At 47.6% G+C, this 22,993-nt stretch overlaps 1 pseudogene; it reads left to right on the forward strand.

Moving 5' to 3' along the window:
- The first annotated feature begins 13,669 nt into the window (after positions 1-13,669).
- Positions 13,670-18,631, forward strand: LOC130043424 (galectin-4-like; annotated as a pseudogene).
- The last annotated feature ends 4,362 nt before the right edge of the window (positions 18,632-22,993 follow it).

Consider the following 22,993-nt stretch of genomic DNA (forward strand, 5'->3'; position numbering starts at 1 on the left):
AGGAGTCCACAGGCCTAAGGTCCAGTTGAGGTCAAGGGTCAGATCGAAGGGGAAATGGGATATGTCTGAGCCCCAAAGCATGTGATTTTCATTTTGAAGCCCTGAATTCCAACAGGGAACCCTGACATGCACACCCATGGATGACAATTGAAAGCAATGGAGAATATGGTCTGGAAGGCAGCTTAGGAGAATATCAAGGTGGCCCCAAGTATGGGTTTTTAGTTTAGTTCCTTTCTCTTTTTTTCTTTTTTTGGGGTCAGGCGATCACCCTTAGTGCTCGGGTGCTCTCAACAGCCTCACATCTCCATGTGATGTCAGGGATTCAAACCGAGGTCACCCTGCTGCAGTGTCATGCAAGGTCAGTGTCCTGCTTGCTTTACTGTCTCTCTGGACCTGAGGTCTAGACTCCAGATGGTCCATATCTACTATAAACGTCCTCTGAAAGTGTGGTGGAGGTGGGGGATGAGGGCTGGGTGATGTGTCAGCACAGAGCACACTTGGGAATCAGAGGAACTGGGATTGAGCTCCAATCCCACTCCCCCAAATCACTAGCTTTTAGATACAGTTCAACTCTTGGGCAACCTCAAATAACCAGAGACATCAGGTGCAAGGAGGAAAAAAAATAACTTTTTAATGTAGTCCCAATGTGGAGCTAGCCCCTTGCTGTAGGTCACACCATGTATGTAGGATTCCAAGTTCAATCCTCTGGACTGGTGGATCCCCGGCAGCACTCTCACTGGTCTTTGTTAACTTCCCGCCCAAGACAACTTAAAATTCTACTTCAGTTTCTCCCAGGGCGCACTTCTATTCCAGCCTCTCCAGGGGCCATTACGGTCAACCCAGTAGCACACCCCAGTAAACTTCTCCTGTTTCTTCACTTCCCCCTCTCTGTCCCTCTGTCTGCACCGCGTGAGTTCTCAGACCTATCATGATGGTGTCCTAAATCCCTCCCTTGCTCTGGCTGCAAATATCCCTTTCTTTTCTCACCCTTATCCATGCACCCTTATTCACCATGTCTTGGATCCTCGACTTGTCTCGGTAAGTTTAAGTATGGCCTTTCTATCTGTTTTTGTTCAGTGACCTCATCACCCAGCTGTCCTGCAACCTAAATGTAGTAAGTTTCGAGTGCACATCAGGGTGTACCTCTCTATGGGAAATTAGAGCCCCCGGGAATGCCAGCTCGCTCTTTGATTAGAGGCCGTCCTAAAAGCCCCCGTCCCTCGTGGAGAGCCCAGCAAGCTACCAAGGGTATCCCACCCATATGGCAGAACCTGGCAAGCTATCCATAGCATATTCAATATGCCAAAAACAGTAACAATAAATGGGCCTCACTCCCCTGACCCTGAAAGAGCCCCCAATACAGCAGTGTTGGGAAGGATCAGCAAGGAGATCACTTGATCACTTGACTTCCCGTTATTGTCGATTTGCTCGAGCGGGTGCCAGTAACGTCTCCATTTGTCACTGTCACATGCAAATGTAGCCCAATGGCGTCTGTTTGTTCTAGGAACACGAAGAGACTCAAACCGATCGTTCAGGATCTTGATGAAGAAGTCTGACCATCTGGTAGGTGGGCGGTCACGTGATCTTTTGACGTCCCATGGAATCCAGTCGGTAACGGCTCTAGTCCAGGGTCCTATCCAAATCTCATTACATGTCCAGCTCATCTGATTTTTGATGCCTTGGCAAATGAGACAGCGTCCCTGATTCTTGATCGTCGACGGAGGTCGGAACTCCGAATTCTTTCACTCAAGTGAGTGAAAAGTGATACTCCAAGCATACCTCTTTCGATTTCTCTTTGGGAGACCCGAATAGCGTTCTCATCCTGTGTGTGTAGGGCCCAGGTCTCTGAGGCATATGTTAATGCAGGAAGAACAGTGGAATCAAAGAGATGTACTCAGAGCCAGAGGTTCTTTGTCCTCTTAGGTATTTCTTTGACGCTCTTGAAGGCGTTCCAAGCCGCTCTCTTCTTCCTGAGCAACTCAGGTGCCAGGTCATTCATCATGTTGACTTCTCGACCTAGGTACACATAGCTGTTGCATTCAGAGATGGTCGTTCCATTGAGAGCAAATGGAGAGTCAGGAATGAGGCTATTTCTCATAAACATTGTCTTTGTAAGATTCAGCTGTAGTTCGACCTTTCCACACTCACGGTTAAAGTTGGCCAGCATTTGTGCTGCTTGGCTAATGTTTGGTGTTATTAGAACAATGTAATCAGCAAAGCGGAGTTGTTGTAGTTGCCAACTGTCTATCTTCACTCCCATTCCTTCCCATTCCAGTCTTCACATGACGTTCTCGAGGGTGGCACTGAAGAGTTTCGGTGAAATGGTATCACCCTGCCGAACCCCTCTCTTGACATCGATGATCTTTTCCTTGTAGAATGGTGAGATCCTGGTAGTGAATCCATAATACAGCTCACGGAGGATCCTGATGTATTGAGTTTGAATGTCCTGTTTGTCTAGGGCTTAGATGACTTGCATTCATGCAGGTAGCGTGTGAAGAGCCGAGCTAGTGTATTAATGAGTACTGAGGGCAGGTTATTCAGTCTCAACAGAATAAAAGGCCTTCTTTAAATCAATGAATGGTAGATAGAGCGGCATCTTGAACTCCCGAGAAACCTCAATGAGCTTGGTTATCGTGTGGATATGGTTGATCATGCTGAATTCTTTTTGCAACCGGGCTTGCTCGCATGGTTGTCCTTCATCTAGTGGTCTGCCAATTCTATTCAGGATGACTCAAGTTAACAGCTTGTAGATGACTGACAACAGTCATATTAGGCGATAGTTTCTCATGTTGTGGATGTCTCCCTTCTTGTACAGTAGAACAGTCCTGCTGGTTTTCCTTTGGGATGGAACCTTGCATTCATGCAGGTAGCATGTGAAGAGCCGAGCTAGTGTATTAATGAGTACTGAGGGCAGGTTCTTCAGGTGTTTGGGTCTGACCTTGTCTGTGTCGGGTGCTGTTCACTTCTTTACCAACGAGTTGGCGTGTTGGATTTTGGAAGGTAGAACCTTGGGAACGGCATATTCATCCAGCGGAATTTAGTATGTGGGCAGGTGGATGTGACTATCAAAGAGATCCGAGTAAAAGTTATGGATAATCTTCTCAATTGCCCTTCTGGAAGATGTGATAGATCCATCAGGACATCGGAGGGCAGTCATCTTGGTCTTATAGTTGGTGAAGGACAGGCGGGCATTGTGAATGCTTTTCCTGGCTCTGCCGCATCAGCCAGCACTGCTGCTCTTCTCTCTTTTAGGTCTTCCTTGATCGCTTCTCTGCACTGCTTTGCAAGCTCAGACATTCACTTGTGGTTGCCTGAGGCTCATGCCAAACCACGTTGGTGAATGAGCTTGACAGTTTTCGAAGACAGGCATCTTTTTGTGGCTATCTCTCTCTTGGCGTTCCTCGCACAATCATGGAGGTGCTGAACCAGTCAATCGTATTCTTCGGCAATGTTGTCAACAATGGCATCTTCCCATGTTGCGGCAATAGTGCCAAAGAGCTCCCAGTTGGTGGTTGTTCTGGGAGTTCTTTTATTCAACTTTGCAGTCTTTTCTCCCTGCTCCATGAAATAGAATTTTGCACGATGGAGACGGTGGTCTGATCCCGTTCGGAATTTTGCAACAACAGCGACATGGGTAAGGCAAAACTGTCGACTGAATATGATGTGGTCAATTTCGTTGTGGAACTGTCCACTGGGAGACTCCCATGTCCAACGTTTAGATTCGGCCTTCTGGAACTGTGAGTTACCATGGATGGTCTTGGTCGACATGATGAACTCAGATAGTCTCTCACCCTGTTTGTTCCATTCTAGGCCATGGGTCCCAATGTGGAGTTCTTCTCGGTCCATCTTGGCATTAAAATCACTGACAATGATCTTGTGGTACATATGGTCTTCTTTATAGAACTTCTCCAGCTCCATGTAGAACTTCTCAATTTCTTCATCCTCATAATTGGATGTTGGTGCATAGAGAAGGAAGATAGAGACTGCTGGCAGTGAGCCACATCTATTCAAGTGTAATTGTCTGATTTGGGTTGATGGGCATTTGAATAAATCAATGCTAATGGTCAAGTTCATGTTGACAAGGACACCAACACCACCGACGTCTCTTTTGTGGCATGTTCCGAGGAACAGTTCTCCAGTGTTGAAAGTGGCACGATGTGGTTGGTGTCTTCTCATCTCGATCGGACCAATGATTTCGTACTTGATCTTTTGTGCGTGCACCATTAGGTCTCTAATGGATGCATCCAAAGGCAGCATATGTTCATTGAAAGTACAGACAGTCATTTTAGTCCTTCTTCATTGTGGCAGCCCTGTTCAGCCTTGAGATTTTATCAGCCTCTCCTTCCTCATCCTACTTAACGCTGCCATATTGGTGGCTCTTTCGGGGTCAGGGGAATGAAACCCGTTGTATTTACTGGTTTTGGCATATTGAATATGCCACGGGTAGCTTGCCAGGCTCTGCCATGCGGACAGGATACTCTTGGTAGCTTGCCAGGCTCTCCGAGAAGGATATGGCTTTTAGGGTGGCCTCTAATCGCCCTTGCAGGTGTTACCATGGTTCAAACCATATTTGAACCCCATTAAATATTGTGCGGTAATCTTGGAAGATGGGTATTAAGTGTCTTATGACACTTGTGACACAAAGTGGCCTTGAGGTCTGGAAATCGGCCTGGAGCATGGCAACGGCTGGGTAGTGGAGGTTGTGGAGGTAGTGGAGGTTTGCTGATGAGGTATTTATCTGTACTGGTAGGTTGGGGCTTTTGGGTGTGATCCCTGGGTCGCTGGAGATTGGTGGAAGCAGGCAGGGCAGGGCAGGGTGGGGCTGTTTGGTTTAATCCCTGGGTCGCTGGAGATTAGTGGGAGCAGGCAGAGAATCTCTGTTTCCAGGTCGGGGCTCGAGGTATGTATGGGACTGCGCATAGGTGTGATTGTTCATTTTACAGAGGTAAAGTGTTTTGATGGAGGCAATTCCTTTGGGGGGATTACCTCAAGGAGATGCTTTGTCTGAAACAATACTGAGAAATTCGTTCAGGGTTTTCTCTTTCCCTTGCTGCTCATGCATATTAAACAATTAAGTTTACTTCTTATTAACATTTGCAGTTATTTGAATGCATAGAGTAAGAGCTCCTGGAAGAGAACAGTGCAGAGTCTCCTGCCCCTGTGCCTGGCTGTCCTCGCCGGAGCCCCTTGGAGGGGGGCGGGTTGAGTTTCCCTCCTGGCCTAGTAGAGCCCCAGCAGCCGAAGACCTCCAGAACTAGCCACAACCATGCTAAGATCACTCTCCACACGCATAAAGGTACCGGCAGAGGAACAAAGGCATGCGGGTCCCGGGGCTGAGATCTCCAAGCCTGTTCGGATCAGGGCTGAGCATCCTTCACCCAGATCCTCCATCTTCCAGTAGGCAGAGGTCACCACACCCACCAACTGCCCCCCGCCCTCTCCCCCCCCCCTGCACTGTATAATCCCATCAGCGGTCAAGACCCAGAGACTATAAAACTCAGCTCCCAGCTCTTATTATCTCATTCTTGTTTTAGACAACCTGGCAGGCTACCGAATGTAACCTGACCACACAGCAGAGTCTGGCAAACCCCTGTGGCATACCCAATATGCCAAATACCAGTAAAGATGATGGGTCTCATTCTCCTAACCCTGAAAGAGCCTTGAATGTGGCACTTTTTAGAATCTCAGGGCTAGGATGAAGGAGACGTTACTGGTGCCTGCTCGAGGCAATTGACGAACAACAGGATGATCGTGATCATGTGAGAGTTATTCGTCGATTGCCTCGAGCAGGCCCCAGTAATGTCTCCTTCATCCTAGCCCTGAGATTATATTCAAGGCTCTTTAGGAGAATGAGACCCATCATTGTTACTGGTATTTGGCATATTGGGTACGCCATGGGGAGTTTGCCAGACTCTGCCGTGTGGGCAGGCTACATTCGGTAGCCTGCCAGTTTGTCCAAAGTAGGAATGAGATAATGAGATGTCATAATAATTCCAGTAGGCGGGGGTCACACCCACCAACTGGCCCCCTGGCGCCGTGTAATCCCATCAGCGGCCAAGACTCAGAGACTATAAAAACCAGCTCCCGGAAGAGAACAGTGCAGTCTCCTGCCCCTGTGCCTGGCTGTCCTCACAGGGCCCCTTGGAGGGGAGCAGGTTGAGCTTTCCTCCCCGCCCCGACCAGGGCTCCGGCAGCCGAAGACCTCCAGGACCAGCCACCATGTGAGAGTAAGAGATATAAATTCCCAAACTTAGTTCTCTGGGTTCTGGGGGCAAACAAGTGTTAAAAGCCGACTCCGCTTTTACTGTAAATCCCAGACTAGGTCCTTAGGCCAGTTTAGCTGGTTTAGCTTTTCCTACCCCTGGGGTCCTGTTTCTTAGATCATCTCCGTTTGTATCAGGACTGTGCTTTAAGCTTTCTAGACTGTTCTGTGGATACCAGGTATCTTTGCTGATTGCTCCAGGTCTATTCAGAGGTCCCTTGGTGAGCTCCAGCCTAATGGGGTATTAAGAAAGAGAGGGACAGACATAGAAGGACTGCACTCATTTGTGGTGTATAAAACAATATAACATGAGGCTGACACCTAAGGATAGTAGATTAACGGAACAGGAAGATTGCTCCATAGCTGGAAGCCTGCCTCATGAGCAAAGGGGAGAAGGCAGCTGGAGTAGAGAAGGGATCACTAAGAAAATGATGGCTTGAGGAACTGGTCGGGATAGGAGATGTATTCTGAAAGTAGATAAAGGACCAAACATGATAGCTTCTTAGTATCTGAATTTGGCATATTGAATTTGGCATATTGCAGAGAGAGAGTATGGGGAGCATTGTCTGCCATGGAAGCAGGGGGAGGGTGGGAAAGGGGGGTTATACCGGGGATATTGGAGGTGGGGAATGTGCACTGGTGTAGCAATGGGTGTTTGATCATTGTGTGATTGTAACCCAAACCTGAAAGCTTGTAACTATCTCACGGTGATTCAATAAAATTAAAACAACAACAACAATAACAACAACTACTACTACTGAGCCTGAATGCACCCAGGGGACCCTCAGTTCGCCTCGGGTGGGCCAGTGACCACCCCCGCTGGAACAACACTATACCTCTGTGGTTTGTCAAACAGCCTAATTTCTGGTTAAAATTAGCTAAGGCTTACAAGATAAAGCTCTGCCCTATCTCACAAAGCTCTTTTCTTACCCCTGCTTTTTTTTCCTTAAATTTTTATTAGTGAAACACCATGATGTACAGTTGTAGACTTAGAAATTTTTGTGCTTGGGTTTCAGTTGTACAATGATCGAATACCCATCCCTCCACCAGTGCCCATTCTCCACCACCACCAGTCCCAGTATCCCTCTCACCTTCCATCCCCCCATTCCACTCTACCTCTGTGGCAGGGCATTCCCTTTTGCGATCTCTCTCCTTTTGAGTGCTGTGGTTTTCAAAAGAGACATTGAGTGGCAATCTTGTTCGGTCTATATTCTACTCTCATCAATACTCTCACGCATTTCCCATCCTGAGACGAACCTCCCAACACCCTTTATTTGGTGCTCCCTTCTCTATCTGAGCTGCCTTTTCCCCTAGCGTGTGCAGCTCTCCTCAAAGCCATGGAATAATCCTCCTGGTTCTTATCTCGGCTATTCTTGGGTGTTAGTCTTTTATTTTGTTACTTTATGTTCCTCAGATGAATGCAATCTTTCTATGTCTGTCCCTTTCTTTCTGACTCATTTCGCTTAGCATGATACTCTCCATGTAGTACCACTTGTATATGAATTTCATGACTTCATCTTTTCTAACAGCTGCATAGTGCTCCATTGTGTAGATGTACCAACGTTTCTTTAACCAGTCATCTGTTCTCGGGCACTCAGGTTTTTTTCCAGATTCTAGCTATTGTAAAGAGTGTTGCAATGAACAAACAAGTGCAGATGTCACTTCGACTATACTTTTTTGCCTCTCTGGGATATATTCCCAGGAGTGGAATTGCTGGGTCAAATGGGAGCTCAATTAATAATTTTTTGAGGATCGTCCATACTGTTTTCCAGAAGGGTTGAACCAGTCGGCATTTCCACTAGCAGTGAAGGAGAGTCCCTTTTTCGCCACATCCATGCCAACACTGGTTGCTTTTGGTCTTTTGGATGTGGGCCAGTCTCTGTGGTATGAAATGATATCTCGTTGTTGTTTTGATCTGCATCTCCCTTGATGATTAAGGATGTAGAGCATTTTCTCATGTGTCTTTTAGTCATTCTTACCCCTGCTTTTGACTCTAGCTCCCTGCCTTTCTAAACAGTACAGGTTCTAGATCTGAGAGAATTTCAGGGATCAGAAACCTTTTACAGTAAGAGATCTAGATTGAGAGTTTCAATTTCTCTGTAGGATCAACATTCTGATCAGAAACCTTTGTTTAACCTTGGTCTAAGGATTTCTACCTCTGATTTCAACCTGGTTCTAACATTCTAGCATTCCACACACAGAAAAACAGACAGACTAACTATAAACAGAGGGGTGTGTACGCACATACATATACAATTGATTGATCTGCTTTAGTTATCTCACCCTAGCAGGGAGGAGACTGATGTGGGCTGAGAATGGAAGGGACAGACCCGGGGGTAAAAACTAACCATTTTGGCCAATTTGGGAGCTTCAGCCTGCGTTTTTAACCTGCATCAGCCTCTATTCCCTGCCCATTGTTATGTGAAAAATGGGTCAAGAATGTGCTTGGGGGGATAGGGGGTGGGAGGGATACTGGGACTGGTGGTTGTGGAGAATGGGGACTCGTGGAGGGATGGGTATTTGATTATCGTATAACTGAAACCCAAGCACAAAAATTTGTAAGTCTACAACTGTACCTCATGGTGTTTCACTAATAAAAATTTAAGGAAAAAACTGATAAAAAAGAATGTGCTTTTTTTTGGTATAAAAGTCAGCCAAAGGAATTATGGCCAAGTCATTGTCCTTGGAATTCTGATTTCTAAGAGAACACAGGTTTTACAGGTTTCAAACACTCTCAGAGGTTGCCATTTTCAGCTGGTCTAGTCTTTCAGTAAGCCTGGGAGAGAGAAGAGATTCCAGGTGGCAGCAGAGGAGGAGGGGTCAGGACCGCAATCTGGAACCTGTAACAGAGGGAGTGATAGTGGAGCAGCCGTGGCAGTGGTGAGAGGGAAGGGACAGATGCTTTGTGGGAGTGGACGGTAGCACGGAAGCACAAAGGGAGTGGATGGGGCAGAGAGAGAGAATCCAGTCACTGAGAAGGCATCTGGGTAGGGGGTGGAGGAGACAGCAGGAAAGAGCAGGTACTAGTAGAATGTCACGAGTAAAGAGAACTTGGAAAGTGAGATGGGCTCGAGGAGAGAGGGGCTGGACAGAGAAAGTGAATGAAAATAAAGATAAAGATGTAGTAGAGAGACAGACAGAGACAGAAATAGAGCGAGAGGGGGGAGAGGGAGGCCTGATATAAAGTATATGATATATGGACTTGAGTGATAGCACAGCAGTAGGGCGTTTGCCTTGCGCGCAGCTAGCCCAATTGAGCTGAGTTCAATTCATCTGCCCCTCTCGGAGAGCCTGGCAAGCTACCAAGAGTATTTCGCCTGCAGGGCAAAGCCTGGCAAACTATCCGTGACATATTTGATATGCCAAACACAGTAACAACAAGTATCAAAATATCAAAATGGAGACATTACTGGGCCTGCTTGAGCAAATCGATGAACAACAGGAGGACAGTGCAGACAGTGCAGTGCAGTGCATCCCCACCAGGGGCTGGAGCGATAGCACAGTGGATAGGGTGTTTGCCTTGCAAGCGGCCAATATGGCCGACCTGAGTTTGATTCCTCTGTCCCTCTCGGAGAGTCCGGCAAGCTACCCGCACAGCAAATCTCGCCCGCACAGCAAAGCCTGGCAAGCTACCCGTGATGTATTCAGTATGCCAAACACAGTAACAATTGTCACAATGGAGACGTTACTGGGCCCGCTGAAGCAAATTGATGAACAACGGGAGGACAGTGACACTGACAATGATCCCCACCAGACCACTTACTGGCTGTGATTTCAGAGGGTCATTAAAGCCGAATAGTCAATGGTTCCATTTTCAGGCGACTTAAGAGGAATACGGAGATCAAACATTACAGAAATGTATCAGACGTTTGGGTCAGATATGCAGACAGTCAAGTGCAGAACGCAAAAGGCACCCCAGAGAGATGTCAGGCTTAGGTTTTTCAATTTTCGATTCCCCATCTGAATTTGTCCATGACCCAATCACAAGGGGAGCAGGGAAGTACTCAAGTGCCATTTGATACTCCCACAAAACAGAGGCAAGAGAAGAGGGAAAGGATGTCCTCTAACCCATCTCTTCACCGGGGAGTCAGAGAGAAGAGAAGAGCGAACAGGCATCCCTGGAGGCTCCAATTTTCCAAACAGAGGGGCCTCCTGATGTGAGCTCAAAACTTACGATGTTTAGGTGCAGGACAGATGGGTGATGAGGTCATTGAACAAAAAAATAAGATAGAAAGGCCGTACTTAAACTTACCTAGGCCAAGTCGAGGATCCAAGACGCATGGACGGGGTGAAAAAAGAAAAGAATATCTCTGGCTAGAGCAAGGAAGGGTTTTAGGGCACCATCATGATAGGTCTGAGACCTCACCCAGTGCAGACAAGGGACAGAGTGGGGTAAAGTGAAGAAAGAGAAGTTTACTGGGGTGTGCTACTGGGCAGAACCATACTGGCCCCTGGAGAGGCTGGAGTAGAAGTGTGCCCTGGGAGAAGCTAGAGTAGAATTTTAAGTCTTCTTGGGTGGGAAAGGTAACAAAGACCAGTGGGAGTGCTGCTGGGGACCCTCCAGTCCAGATGATTGAATTTGGACTCCTGTATACATGATGTGACCTCCAGGGAGGGCTAGCTCCCCATCTAGACTACATTAAAAAGTATTTTTTTCCCCAGGGAGCTCAGATAGAGAAGGGAACACCAAATAAAGGGTGTTGGGAGGATCCTCCCAGGATGGGAGAAGCATGCTGAAAGTAGACTATAGACCAAACCTGATTGTCACCCATTGCCTCTTTTGCAAACCAAACATGCAATAAGAGGGAGAGAACAAAAGGGAATGCCCTGCCACAGAGGCAGGGTGGGATAGGGGGGATGGAGGGTGGGAGGGATACTGGGATTCGTGGTGGTGGGAAATGGGCACTGGTGGAGGGATGGGTATTTTATCATTGTATAATTGAAACCCAAGCACAAAAATTTGTAAGTCTACAACTATACCTCATGATGTCTCACTAATAAAAATTTTTAAAAAAGTATTTTTTTCCTCCTTCCTTGCCCTTGATGGCCCTGGTTACTTGAGGTTGCCCACTGGTTGAACTGTATCCAAAAGCTAGTAATTTTGGGGAGTGGGGTTGGAGCTCAAACCTGGCGCCTCCCATTCCCAAGTGTGCTCTGTGCTGACACAGCACACAGCCCTCATACCTCATCCCCACCACACTTTCAGAGGAGGTTCACAGTTGATATGGACCATTGGGGGTCTAGACCTCAGGTTCAGAGAGACAGCACAGCAGACAGGACCTTGCAAGACACTGCAGCAGTGTGACCTTGGTTTGAATCCCTGACATCACATGGGGATGTGAGGTTGCAGACAGCACCTGAGCACTAAGGGTGCTCGCCCTACCCCAAAACAGAAAAAGAGAGAAAGGAACGAAACTAGAAACCCATACCAGGGGCCATCTTGATATTCTCCCAATCTGCCTTCCAGACCATATTCTCCATCTGCTCTCAAACGTCATCTGTGGGGTTTGCATGTCGGGGTTCCCTGTTGGAATTCAGGGCTTCAAAATGCAAAGTACATGCATTGGGGCTCATACACATCCCATTTCCCCTTGACCTCAACTGGACCTTAGGCCTGTGGACTGCTGGGGCTGCAGTCACCTCCCAGTATCATCCTGCGTGGAAAATGTCCCTGTTCCCTGCTTTCTGTTTTGACCTTCCCAAGGTCTCTGTGCTCTTCATGGCCTTATTCTTGTTCTCAAGGTGGTTGTGAATGGAAATCCTTTCTATGAATTTGGGACCAGATTCTCCTCCAGAATGTCACCCACCTGCATGTGGGTGAGGTCCTGAAGCTTTGATTCATCAACTATTTTGGTGACTGTCCTACCACTAGGAAGGAGAGTGGCCTCTGTCATGAGCTAGCTCCCATCCTTCCTTTCCTCCTATTGGTTAATTCCTGAGAATTGACTAGGGAATGCTTGAATACATCACTGCAACTGCCCTCCCAACCCTCCCAGCCACGCCCCCCCCCAAAAAAATAAGGAAAAAAGAGAAAATGCAAAGAGAAGGAAGGAAATAACACTAAGGAAGGTGGGAGACAGGGTGGACGTCCAGACAGAAGGTGAGAGAGAGAGAGAGAGAGAGAGAGAGAGAGAGAGAGCGAGAGCACAGAAGCAGAGTTTATTCTCTCTCACACAAGGCACAGTGCTGTGGATTCACAAACCCAACAGACTTGGATTCTTGATTGCCCTCAGGGAGTAGTATTTTTTAATTTATAAATTTTTAAAAATTGAATCACTGTCAGATACAGTTACACAGCTTTCATGATTGAGTTTCATTAATACAATGATCAAACACCATTCCTCCACCAGAGCACATTTTCCACCACCAATGTCCCCAGCATCCCTCCTGCTACCCCCACTCCATCCCATTCCCATCCCATGCCTCTGTAGAAGGCATCTTCCTTCTTACTCTGTCTCTACTTTACGATATCAAGGTTTGCAATACAGATACTGAGAACCCATCATGCTTGGCTCTTAGTCTACTTTCAGCATACATCTCCCATCCTGAGTGATGTCAGGGGGAAATTTTTAAGCCGTATGCCGCCCCTGCCTATGTGCCTAGGTGTATAATCATGGTCATGAGCAAGCAAACAGGAGGGTACAGAAGGGAAATTGTGGTTAACATAACTTGTTACATTTACTTGAAATATCCTTGTTATCTGTGGTCAGTGTCTGGGTGTTTGTGTCCCTGCCCTTTGTGATCTGGCATGTTTTTCTTATTGGATTGAAAACTCATGACCCCAAGACACAACAATGGAGTCTGGCTTTCCAAAATGGAGTAGCTGTGGTCCTTTCAGCTTCACTACTGCCTCACAAGGGGATTGGGAAGAAGTGGGACTGGGTGGAAATTGGGAAGTCTCTAGGAGGAGTGACAATAAACCTTGGCACCTGGTTTCTTGTGATTAAGAGAGGAAGGGACCCCATATTCTCACCCCACAGCCTGTGCCGTACATGGTGAGCCTTCAGGGGTGCCTGACCCAAATAGAACCTTCAAGTTTGGGTCTTCACCCCCAACTCAGCCTATATACACAGACCTAGGTCTCATTCTCCTAAAGTGCCTTGAATATGGCACTTTCTTAAAAATCTTCGGGCTAGGATGAAGGAGACGTTACTGGGGCCTGCTCGAGGCAATCGACGAATAACAATCGACAGCTCAGTAGTTGCCACTCAAAGGACTGTGATCATCAAGACTTCGGGCTTCTTTAAGGCAGGTGACTGAGCAATACCAAAGAAGCTCAGGAGGCAGTTCTTTCTGAGAATAGGGAACAGCAACCCCAGGAGAGTATAAAAGCCAACTCAGTGGCCATGTGCCATATTTCTACTCCTGCAGCTGTCAGAAGACAAATTGCCACCCCAGCATCTGAAGATGACTTTCGTGCCTGCACCTGGCTACCATCCCACCTACAGCCCGGTAAGTTACAGAACTGGGTCCTGACGTAGGACCCACACTCTTCAGGTCCCTCCCAACCTGAAGCACAGGGTTAACAGGTATTCATGGACCTGCCCCACCCCTACATCACCCCAGGGACTTGATATACTTCTTCCCTGTACCTCCATTCCTAACACTCAACTCTCTTCTTCGTGTTGACCCTCAATCTGGGATCCCTGTCTCTTGTGAAAGGGATGGGGGTGAGCACATTTCTGGGAAGGGAAAATAGTACTTTGCACAACTGAGAATTGAGGCCCTTGCCCAGGGTCTACTGCAGACGCTGCCCTTTTGTGAACCCATCCCATATGGCCTGAATGTCGGGACATCTGTCTACATCCAGGGAGTGACCTCCAAGGACCTGAAGAGGTGAGGAATCCCCATACCAGACCGGGGAGGGGGTCTGACGCCGAGTAGCACTTGCAGTGGGGTTCCAGGCCCGCAGCATCGCTGGAGAGACCACACCCCCAGAAAGGGAAGAAAAAGATGAAATATAGAGTATGCCAAAAAGGTAACATGTAGACTATGCTACATGATAATGTATTCCAAAATGGGGTGGGGAGAGAAGGAGAGGAGAAAGAGGAACGTGGCATAGTCTTTTAAGGGTGGCATAGGGAAGATTTCCTAGGTGAAACAAAACTGTTCAGGGACTAAAGAAGATGGGGTTCTGGGATGCTGCTGGCACCAGGGCTTTGAGGGATAGGAAAGGTCTGATGCAAAGGCCCCAGGGTGAGGGGAGATGCCCTCTAGAGAACTTGGGGATGCTCCAGTGAGTGGCGTGCTCTCACTTGGGTGCTTCAGGGACCTCTTATTTTATGGGGATGGGGATGTTCCTGAGGAATTGTGAAGGAAACAGGGAGGCCTGAGCAGTCAGAGCTGTAGATGCTGGGACAGAGACTGGCCCCCTGGTAGTCAGGTGTGCCTGGAGTATTTGTGTTGAAGTTGGGGGTGTCAATGAGCAAATAAGTATGGTTCACTGCATACTGGAACTCTAGGCCACCATGTCCCACATCTCTTTATCAAGATCCCAGTCACCACCTCGCCTCTACTTCACTGTCACCCCAACAGCCTAGGGTGAGACTAACCGGGCTCCGTGGAGACCCTGACCCAGTTCTGACAACGTTGCTGGGAGGATTCGAGGAACAGGCCCTTCTGTCCCCCAGGTTCGTGGTGAACTTTGCCTTGGGGCCAGAGCTGGGGGACGATATCGCCTTCCACTTCACCCCCTGCTTGGATGGCTGCGACAAGGTCGTCTTCAACTCACAGTTGTCGGGCAAGTGGGGTGAAGAGGAGGAGCAAAGAAAGATGCCGTTCCAAAAGGGAGAGCACTTCAAGCTGCTGGTGATGGTCATGCAGGAGCATTACAAGGTCAGAGTCTGGTGGCTCTTCTCTGACGACCTTTTCTCTCGTTTCCCGATTTCCTTTATTGCTTGAATTTGTTGATTGTTCGGGGTGGGGAGGGGGCGGTGCACAACTGATACTGCTGATGAAGGGAACATCTTAGGGGGAAGATAAAAAAAAAAAACCCTGTAGCTCGCGAACAGAAGCTTGGACTCCAGCCTCTGGAATTGCCCCAGTTTTCAGGTTTTACTCCTGGCGGTGCTGGGAGACCATATAGGGTACTGGGAATTGAATCCGGGTCTGCCACGTGCAAAGCAAACACCTACCTGCTGTAATATTGCTCCAGTCCCTGAGCTGCTCCTCTTTTGATGCTTGGTTGATAACCAGGACTCCACTCAAAGAAAACATCTTCTCTTCTACGAAGCTGACCTTGACTTCAAGTTGATCTTAAACCTGTGGACCTCAGGTCCTGACTCTCGGTGTCCAGTTTGACTCCCAGAATTGATTCCGAGTTTAATAGCTCCCCATTCCTGCTTCCTGTTTGTACTTTCCCAGGGTCCGTCTGGGAGCCATGGCCTCTGGTCTTCTTTACTTTTGCCCTCCAGGTGCTGGCGAATGGTAATTTTTTCTATGAGTTTGGGCACCGGATCCCCCTCCAGAAAGTCACCCACCTTTATGTGGATGGGGACCTGACCCTTCAATCTATTAACATCCTTGGAAGCAGTCCCGCCTCCAACAAGGTCAGTGGTCTCTCTCTTTGGTTTGCTCCCTTCTTTCCTTCCCTCCCGTTGGTTTATTTCCAGAGTTGTCTGGTGAGGATCCCTTGGTTGACCAATGCAGGTGAGCCAGAGTGACAGAGACTCTGTAGAAAGGCATGAAAAAGCTCTCCTGGGTCTGGTGGTAGTTGGAATCTGAGCTCCATGGGAATACCTGCATCCAGGAGGCTGACCTGAAGAACATCTTTACACTTAAAGTACCAATGTCCCAATTACTGTCATGGAAAATCAATATAGTTTAGAAGGGAAATCGGCACCAGAAAGGTAGTGGGTGGTAGTGCCTTCCATGTGAAGTCCTGGGTTCTCACTGGTGCAAAATAATAATCTTAAAATTAAATCAAAAGATAATTAACAAAATATTTCTAAAGGGACTTTTGAATGGTTTAAAATGTGAGACATGGGGGAGGGGGTCATGTGCATGCAGTCGACCCAGGTTTGATCCCCAGCACCCAAAGTGTTCCCTGTACCCTATTTGAAATGATCCCTGAGCACAGAGCCTGGAGCTATAGCAGAGCACTGCTAGGTGTTACCCAAAACCCAAAAAATAAAAATAAAGTAGAAGGAAAAACAGAACAAGGTGCAGGGAGAAGATGCAAAGGACTGGGACACGGGCCTTGTATAATGATAGCCCAACTTCAGCCACTGGTTGGCCCTCAACATCACCGCAGAGAAAGCCCATAGCACTGCTGAGCCCAGGTTCTGAGGAGTCCAGCTTGTTTGGTAAAGTATTGTTGAGAGTGGTCAGGGGACCTCTGAACAGTGCATGGGAAACCCCCTCACAAAAGGGAGGGAAGAAAGAATAGGAACGGGAGGAGACAGAGATGGAGGAGGAGGAGGTCAGAGAAATGTGAGAGAGAGAGAGAAAGAGAGAGAGGTGGGGGATGGAAGCACAGACCCACAAGACAGGGGTTGGGGGTGGGAAATGCTTGTCTCTTGAAAGGACTCCAGATACCCTGGGAAGGCTGTGGAGGGAGGAGCAAGTTGAGGTTAGAGATGAGGTGATCAGTGGCCAGGGGCTGTACCCTGAGGAGAGTTACTTCATCATGGGCTTTAGGTTGAGGGAAGAAGAGTTGCAGAGGAGGGTCCTGGCACAGCAAAAAGCCTAGGAGGGGACAAGAATAAAAAGGCTCTTCTTTATTCTCTTTTAAAAAAATTTTTTTGGGGGGGAGGTCAGACGTAGCAAAGCTCAGGAGCTATTCCAAACCTAGCACTTGGGGGTCACACCTGAATGTGTTCAAGGAACCACACGGTGCTTGGGTTCAAACTGAGGATCCTCTGAATATGAAGCATGTACTTTGCATGCACATATTCCACTTCTCTTTTCAGAACCCCATGATCCCTGGAGCAATACCAAGAACTCTCCTGAGCACAGGGCTAGGAGTCAATCCCCACCAAACCACTAGGTGTGGCTTCCCAAACAAACAAGAACTAAAGGAGTTTCTCATTGAGCACTTGGGTTTAGTCAGGATGAGCCCCCTCCAGTGATGAGCCATCTGGGGTCATCCTTTGACTCTAGAGTTCCCACAGGTGGTGATGTGGGGGTTGTCCTGGGGGGTCTTAGTTTGGGGTGTTCCTCATTGGCTCCTTCTGTCTCTGTTCCCACAGATGCCTGTGGCTTTTATGGCATCCTGCATAAGAACCTGCTGAGGGTCATAGATTTCCCCTTAAGTGGGGTTTAGTGCCTGAGGAGACCGAGAACTCTAATCATCTCTGTCTCCTCTGTATATAGGGTGATGGAGTCACTCTCCGATCACCAGTTAACCTGCCTATAAGTTGGAGGGCTGTTTGAGCATGGGGGGGTGGGGCGAAGAATGAGGGGGCTCATGAGGTTAGCTCTCCAGTTCTTTTCACTTAGCATCCCAAAGAACACCTGCTTGTGGTGATGTGCTGCAAACATTTGCTGACCTTCCGTATTCTTTCTTTCTCATTGAACAGGCCATGGAGGGATCCCCAGTCTTCTACCCGGTAAGTGTGGGGGTCAGACTATGTGAGGGGTGATCTTGGGTAAGCATGAACTAATGTGGAGACCCATACTTGGGGTGTCCTGTGGGGAGGAAGTAGAGTGGGCAGAGAAGCTGGGAAAGAGGTGGGAGAGGGTGGGAGGTAGAGAGAGGCCCCTAGGAGGAGTGGGTACCTTGCTCTCACAGTGGACCTTTGCTTGTAATTTTGGTGACATGGGACCCATGTTCTCACCCCACAGCCTGTGCCGTTTATGCGGAGACTTGAGGGAGGACTGATGAACCACAGAACCATCACAGTCAGGGGCTTCATTCCCCTTTCAGCCTACAGGTATAGACTCTGAGAGGAGATGGGGTTCTCCACCTTATTCTCCATGCCTCATCCCTTGGGACAGCCAGTGCTCTATCCCCAAGTGCTGACTCCCACTTTCCTCTCTACTTTCAGATTTCATATCAACTTCAGCGTGGGAAACACAGGGCCATAGCCCTGCACATCAACCCATGCATGGATCAGAACACCGTCGTGCGGAACAGTTTCCAAAATGGTGTCTGGGGGACTGAGGAGATGAGCATCTCCTACAATCCCTTTGCTCCAGGATAGCACTTCGATGTGAGTCCAGCTCTCTTTCCCTTCCCTCCAAGTATGTATCCCGCCCCATCTCACTCCTGTCCCTTTCCTGCAGCTGTCCATCAACGTCAATGCCTATAACTTCACGGTATTTGCCAATGGGCAGTACATCTTTGACTATAAACATCGTATGTTGGCTACCATGGTGGACATACTGGAGATCGCCGGGGATGTCATCCTGTCCTATGTCCAGGTCTGAGCTTTACGGGTCGCCAGGATCCAGAGAAATCTAGAAGAAAGACCTCGCCACATTAAATCCCTGAAGTTGTCTTTATTAACCTCTTTCAAGTCCAGTTCCCTTGATTTTTTTCCTTTGTAAAGGATACACATGCTTTGATAGTTTGGCACAAACAAAATAAAGTCATAAACTTGGAGTATCTCTTTGTCAACACATAGCATTTAAAAAGCGTTTGAAGATGAGCTCAACTCTCACACATCTAGGACTCCTCTTGGTAGATCAGGGCAGGCACACATCCCAAGCGCAAGCCCTGCCATGTGCTCTCTTGGGCGCCTGCACAGCTCTGTCCCTCACAACAACACAGAGGAGAAGTACAAGCATCTCCAGCATTTGCATGTGAGGGGACTCTCTGGGGCCATGGAGTATCCCTCTCCCTTGGTTACACAGTTTTCTGCACCATTTCAGCTCACTGTGTTTGATGTGCCTGGCACATCAAAGGATGGGGCAGGTGACTGGTCTGTGAACCTTCACACAAAGGAAGAAGCACAAACACTGAGCCCAGTGAATGAGATGCCAGGGAGTTGTTAGAACTAATGGGCACAGAAATCTTTGAATGACTTTGAGTAGGTCATGATGTAAGATGATTTCATGGGTATAAAGCAGTTGGAGTTCAATGGGAACTTTAGGATGTAATTGGAGGGTAGTGATATGTAAATGAACGATTAAAAAATTTTAAGGGGGTGCAGGTATGAGGTTGTGTCATACCTGGGAATGTGCATGGGTACTCCAGTCTTCTGAATGCAAGGACCACTCCTGGTGATGATTATGGGACCATATGAGATGCCAGAGATCAACGGCATGCAAATCGAAGGCCCCACTCACTAACTTTCCAGTCCCTGAGCTAATCTTTTTGTTGTTTTTGGGCCCTCAGAATGTGCTCAAGGATCCGGGATTCCCACAAGTGATTCTGGACCAAAAAGTCTCGCAGTTCAATGGAAGCCCCAGGGATGCACTGCTCTCTGGGACCAGTACAGGTGATATTCAGGCTATCCCTCACAGTGCTCAGTGGTCTTTGGGGCTATCTAGCAATGTCCGGAAACCATATGGTGGCATAAATTTCCTGGATCATATGCCTGTCTACCAGACACTCTAACCTTTGTACTATCTCCTAGTTCCCCAATGAATAATTTGTAACTTTTCTTCAGTAAAATGTTAGTGGGAGGGCCAGAGAGAGAACTCAATAGACTGAAGGATTTGCTTTATAGTTAGGAGGCCTGAGTTCAATTTCTAGCACCACAATGTCCTTCATTACTGTCGGTATGACCCCCCTGAAAAGAAAGCGACAGTGACCCCTGAGTACCACCAAGTGTGTCCCAAGAAACAACAACCAAGTTCATAACAAAATATTGGAGGAAAATTACAATGAAATAGTACAAACATTAGGATACGTGGATTCAAACAATAAATTTCTGTTTTTGTGACATACCCAATAGTAGTTGGGGCTAGTCTTGCAAGAACACACCTGGGTCCTTGTGGACAATATGTAATATTACCATGCTGACCACTGGAACTCTTTTGTATTTGAGTGATTTTTTTTAACAGTTTAAGTTGGTGGGGTCTGAGAGAGAGAGAGCTGGTAGGCACTTACCTTGCACATGGCTGACCAAGTTAGATCCAGTCAGTGAGTAGGGGATCCTGAGCACCGCATAAGGGGCCTGAGCACAGAGCCAGGAGTAAGCCCTGAGCACTGCTGGGAATAGCCCCCAAATAGAAAAAAATGAACAGTTCAAGTTAGTATATCTGTAGTATGGGAACAATCACAGAAACAGGAAGCTCTGCATTCTAGACAGCACCTCTTTTTCCACACCTTCAACCCCTCCTTACAATGACTATATTTATATATATGATATATTCTCATCCCTTAGCTGTTTCTCCTATCTGATTGGTTACATCTAGGAGGACATTAAGTTGGAAAAACCAATCTTGTTGCATATGCAAATGAGGGTCTGGGGTGATAGTGCTTTAACCAGATTCCACATCGTGTCCCAAGAGTTTATTAAATGATGCCGTATATCATTACACAAATAAGGCCTGTAGAATGATCAGTCAGCTCCCATATGCAATTTGAGTTCTAAGCTGATCCGTCAAAAGCCTGCCCCCACCCTTTCATCTCCTCTTTCTTGTCCCTTTGTGCTCATTTTGTTTATTTTTTGTTTTGTTTTGATTGGCTTTTGGGCCACACCTGGCAATGTTCATGGGTAACTCCTGGCCCTATACCCAGGAATTACTAGTGGCTGTGCTCAGGGGACCATATGGGGTGCCGCAGATCGAACCTGGGTTTGCAGAGTGCAAGGCAAGTGCCCTCCCTGCTGTACTACCGCTCAGGCCCCTGGGCTCACTCCTTTCCATCAGTCTGAGTGCATGTGGTTTCATCAGCTCTAACAAGGTAATAACATGAAACTTTTCCTGCTTTCTGAGGCTATCAGTAGACCAGGTAGGTTTGGCTCAGAGAGCAGGGGGTCAATCAAACAAAGCCTTGCTGTGCAAATTTGGCTTAAGTTTTCAGAGAAGGAAAGAGGGAAAAAAACGTTTGCTAAATCAGAGTATAGTAAGAGGTTGATGATCTGACATGGTTGAAAACCAAGTCAAGTTTCTGTAAAAGCAGGATTGGTAAAAGAAGTGAGTGAGAGAGAGAGAGAGAGAGAGAGAGAGAGAGAGAGAAAGAGTAAGAGAGAGAGACGGACAGAGACAGACAGAGAGAGCGAGAGAAGAAAAGTGCCTGCTATAGAGGCAGCTTGGGGAGGGGTGGCAGTAGTGATGAAGGGGATATAAATCAAAATAAATTGTATTACAATTTTTATGTTAAATATGGCCCATTTTACTCAGAGCTGATTAGAATCATTATAGAACTGAGGGGGCTCTAGGTACAGGACTGCAAGTAGGTGTGATTGTTCATTTTACAGAGGTAAGGTGTTTCGATGAAGGCAATTCCTTTAGGAGGATTAACTCAAGAAAATGCTTTGACTGAAACTATACTGAGAAATTTACTCAGGGCCAACAGCATTTGTATTGGTTTTCTCTCTCCCTTGCTACTAGTGCATATTAAACAATTAAGTTTACTTCTTATTAATATTTGTTGTTATTTGGATACATATAACTGTATGTACGTGGCCTCCTCCACCCAGATCCCCCATCTTCCCGTAGCTAGACAGATACATCCACCAACTGTGGTGTAACCCCATCAATGGCCAATATCCAGAGACTATAAAACCAAGCTCCCAGAAGAGAACAACACAGAGTCTCCTGTCCCGCGCCTGACTGTCCTCACCAGGGCCCCTTGGAGGGGAGCGGGTTGAGTTTCCCTCTCCGCCCTAGGCAGAGCCCCGGCAGCTGAAGACCTCTGGGATCCAGTCACAGCCATGCTGAGACCACTCTTCACATGCTCGATGAGTCTCACACATGAAGGAACCAGCAGAGGAACCCAGGTGTGCGGGACCTGGGGCTGAGATCTCTAAGCCTGCTCGTTTCGGGACTGGGCCTCCTGCACACAGAACCCCCATCTTCCAGTAGCTAGACAATTACACCCACCAACTGCCGTGTAACCCCATCAATGGCCAAGATCCAGAGACTATAAAACCAAGCACCCAGAAGCAGCTGTGTGACCTCTTATTGTCTAGTTTTCGCTCTTAGAGAACCAGATAGGCTACTGAGAGTATCCTTCCCACATATATGCCTGACTGGGAACACTTGGAAAGGTGATTAGAGGCTGCCCCAAAAGCCTCCATCCCCTTGGAGAGCCTGGCAAGCTACCGAGAGTATCCCGCCTGCATGGCAGAGCCTGGCAAGCTACCCGTGGCCTACTCGATATGCCCAAAACAATAACAATCATGGTCCTCATTCCCCTGGCCCTCTAAGAACCCCAATATGCCATCGGGCTACACTAGCACCTGACAGGGACAAATGGAGACATTACTGGCACCCACTCAAGCAAATTGATAATAGTGATAGTGATTTGGATATATAGAGTCACAATCATGATCACGATCATCCTGTTGCTCATCGATTTCCTCGAGCAGGCACCAGTAATGTCTCCTTCTTCCTAGCCCTGAGATTTTAAAAGAGCCATTTCAATGCTCTTTCAGGATTAGGAGAATGAGACCCATCATTGTTACTGGTATTTGGCATATTGAATACGACAGGGGAAGTTTGCCAGACTCTGCCGTGCGGGCAGGATACTTTTGGTAGCCTGCCAGGTTCTCCAAAGGAAAAATAAGATAATAAGATGTCGCTTCTGGGAGCTGGGTTTTATAGTCTCTGCATCTTGGCTGTTGATGAGACCAACCTGGTGCTGGTGGCAGCTGGTGGGTGTGACGCCTACCTACT

This window comes from Sorex fumeus, unplaced genomic scaffold, assembly GCF_029834395.1.
Source record: "Sorex fumeus unplaced genomic scaffold, SorFum_2.1 ptg000122l, whole genome shotgun sequence".
Taxonomy (NCBI): Eukaryota; Metazoa; Chordata; class Mammalia; order Eulipotyphla; family Soricidae; genus Sorex; species Sorex fumeus.